The following is a 3,827-nucleotide window of genomic DNA, read 5'->3' on the forward strand; positions in this document are numbered from 1 at the left end:
CCATAATGGACAAATAAATCCAACTCTAGATACAATGTCAGGAATACAAAATAAGCCTTAATACATATAATCTGGCACACATACACCATCATGTACACAAAAATTCAGTCTCTCTGTAAATATTTATTTGGTATGAAATAATAAAAATTTAATTAATGAATATGACTTTCAAGAATCATCTGAAACAGTCCTCGTATATATAATTGTAAATAATTTTATAGATGTCACCTAGACAAGAATTTAACATGCATGTAGAAATCAAATTTCCACAATTTAAGCTATATGAGAGGGCTCATACCCTCGTGTACTATGCGGTATGAATTTTACCACAGTGCTGAACCCTTCCAACTAATACCAAGAGTCATGTGCAATAATTTATTATTTGATGTTAAGATTAGTGCTAAGTGTAGAATACACTTTGAATTATTACATTAAATTACAGAAATGAAGCAATAATGATATGTTATTTGTTTAAACTCTAATGCTTCTCAATTTTACAATTCATACATATATTATTAAAATTATTTTCACTTTCTTCTTTTCTATAACTGCGGAAATTAAAATTATATATTAAATATTCAATATTAAGAAATCAATAATAAGTAACTATTATTAAAATGATATACTATTAAACTGTGATTTGAATTATACTTCTAACAAATTGTGACCTAAACAACTCAATAGAATTAAGGGTGATCATTTTTAAACTTATTAGCTTGTTTTTTTTTTTTAATTTTATTTTTTGGGTCCGATCGTGGGGCATGAACTCTGGGCCTGGGCGCTCTGCCTCAGCATTTCAGCTCAAGGCTAGCGCTGTACAACTTGAGACACAGCACTACTTCCGGCTTGTTTCTTTTTGCTTATGTGGTGCTGGGGAATCACACCCAGGGCCGCAGGCATGCACTGCAAGCACTCTACCACTGAGTCACCTTCCCAGCCCAGCAGCTTGTTTTTTGTTTCCTAATTGTGTCATTTGTTATTCTTGGTCCAAGTCATCTCTTCATCTTAATTGTTTAGTTTTCTGTTTTATCTCTATTGGTTTGCTGATTATGCATTTTGTTTAAACTTTTTAATGACTGACATGAGGCTGAAAATCTGTATGCTAGTTTATTACTTGCTATGTTAATGTAAAATTACTCCTTTCCACAGCTCTTCTACTCTATGATACTACAGTATTTCCCCTAGTCGCCTCTCCTGTATTGCTGCTCTCATATATTTTATTTTATTTTTTATTCAAAGTTCCAGTATCGTTTTTAAAAAGTACTAAATCTTTTAAAAATCATCACTTACTGTATTTTAAGAATTCAAGAATGAAAAAAATCACATATAATCACTCCAAAATGCTTTAAAACTAGGAAATGATAAAACAGGCCACTGTGAAGTAAATTTTCTTCTACTTTCAAAATTATTCTGAAAGCCTTGTGCTGGTTTGTCACACCTGTAATCCTAACTACTTGGGATACCTACTCAGGGGCCTGAGATCTGTGGATAACATTTGGAAGCCAATCAGGGCAAAATAAATTCATGAGATTATTTTTCAAAAATTTTAATGAACTAACAAAGGGTCAGGAATGGAGATGTAGCTCATATAGTAGCTCACCAATCTAGAGAGAAAGACATAGTGAGACCTTGAAGCCCTGATTTCAAACTCTGAGCATGCCAACACGCAGGAATGCACACACACTCACTTTTTCAAAATATCTTCATATCAATGTTTTGCATTAATTTATTTGTTAACGATATTATTTGGGTAAAATAGGCAAAATAAACTCTTCCATCTCAAAACATTTTTATACATTTTTTCTTGTAAAAATACTGTACAGAATGGTTATAGTTACATGAGCAAAGTAATAAGTACATATGTGAGAAACAACAGCAAGAAAGAAAAAAACACTTGTGTCTCTATCTTGGGGGTCATTTAGCTTAACATCTACTTATGTAGTCCTATACACATAGCTTTTCAACTTTTCTGCTTATCCCAGACATATACTAGTCATTGCAAATAAGGGATACCATGGGACCTATGTTTCTTTGGAAATGGCTTACATCAGTTAATATAATTTTTTTCCAAGTCTTTCCATTTCCTAAAAATTGGGCGATGTCATTCTTTCTGATGGAGGCATAGAATTAATATATATACATATATATATGTATATATATAGTATATGTGTGTGTGTACACACATATACACACAGAACATTTTCCTTTTTTGTTTTTTAGAGCAACTTAGTTTTCCACCTTCATCATTTTTTCAGATGTTTTTATTGTGATTAAATCATTACATAATTTCCCATATTTCACCAAATTGTGGGATAGTGATGCTTAGTTAAAGTCACAAACACATTCTAACTTTGATGGAGCAAATTGTCTATCATGGTCTACAATACTTATGAGTTCTATGAGCTTTGCAATAGAGTTATTTCTTCCATATGTATAGTTTTTTGTTTTGAAATATGTATATTTCTTTTGTTTTGCATAGCGTCTGCTGTTCCCTCTTTCCCACTTGTTCCCTCCTTCCCTTCAGTGACATTGAGTTGCTTAGTTCATTTTGGTCAATGTCCAGTGCAGCTGATGGATCCCACTGTTGTATGTTTTTCCCTGATTCCCTCTACTTCTGTGTCGTCTTCCTGGTTTCCCTTCAGTGTGCAAATATGATCAGCAGAATGGGAAAATTTAGTAGTGATTCGACCAGATGAGTGGAAGTCCTTGGTTTCTTAAGTGTTGTTAATTTTGTTGTATCGCCTTACATTTTGAATTTAACATCCAATTACCATGGAGACCATGTGCTGTTTGTCTCTTTGCTTTTGTCTTACCTCGCTCAACATGATTTCCTGTAGCTTGATTGATTTCCCTGCCAATGCCATTATTTTGTCTTTCTAATGGCTGGAAAATATTCCGTTGTGTATAGTTACCACAGTTTTTGGATCCATTCATCTCTGGTGGGACATATGGGTTGTTTTCATATCCTGTATATAGTGCTGCAATAAACATGGAGGTGCATGTGTCCTTGAATATTGGTACCTGTTGTTCAGAATAGATGCCTAGAAGTGGTATGAGTGAGCCATAAGGAAGGTCAATAATTAGCTTTCTGAGGACTTACCAGATTGCTTTCCAAAGTGGTTGTGTAAGTATACATTCACACACACACACACACACACACAGACACACACACACACACACACACACACACACACACACACAGAACGTTTTCTTGATCCATTCTTCTACTAAGGGGCATCGGGGTTGGTTCCGTATCTTAGCTATGGCAAATAATGCTACAATAAACGTTGTTGTGGTGGTAGTTTTAGTATGGACTTATTTGAGATCATTTGGGTGAATGCCCAAAAGTGGGATTGCTGTGTAATAGGGGAGCTCTATATGGAGTCTTTTGAGGAAGCTCCAAACCGCTTTCCAAAATGGATGAACAAGTTTATACTCCCACCAAGAGTGCAGTAGGCTTCCCTTCTGGTCACATCCCATCCAGCATCTGTTGGTGTAAAAATATGGAATGATTCATTAATTTGCGTGTCATCCTTGTGCAGGGACCATGCTAAGCTTCTCTGTATGTTCCAATTTTAGTGTATGTGCAGCCAAATTGAGCACAGAACATTTTTTATATATAAAGTGTAATTGATTGTCTTAAACTAGACAATTAAACAAAAAGTAAGTTCAAAAGATTGTGAAATTTTGCAACCATGTATTTCTTACATAAGCACACATTTAAGAATAAAGTCAATATTGACATGCCAAAAACAAAATAATTCCAGATATTTGTTGTTCATGAGATGTGTAGGAGGAGGAATTCAATTATTCTACACAAGGCACCT

At 34.3% G+C, this 3,827-nt stretch overlaps 1 non-coding gene across 1 annotated transcript; it reads right to left on the reverse strand.

Annotated features, from left to right (window-relative positions):
• Positions 1-3,497: 3,497 nt before the first annotated feature.
• Positions 3,498-3,603, reverse strand: LOC122115573. Its single transcript, XR_006148792.1, has one exon. It is a non-coding gene; the product is annotated as a U6 spliceosomal RNA (small nuclear RNA).
• Between the last annotated feature and the right edge of the window lie 224 nt (positions 3,604-3,827).

This window comes from Dipodomys spectabilis, unplaced genomic scaffold (assembly GCF_019054845.1).
Source record: "Dipodomys spectabilis isolate Male_0828 unplaced genomic scaffold, ASM1905484v1 ptg000121l, whole genome shotgun sequence".
NCBI classification, from domain to species: Eukaryota; Metazoa; Chordata; class Mammalia; order Rodentia; family Heteromyidae; genus Dipodomys; species Dipodomys spectabilis.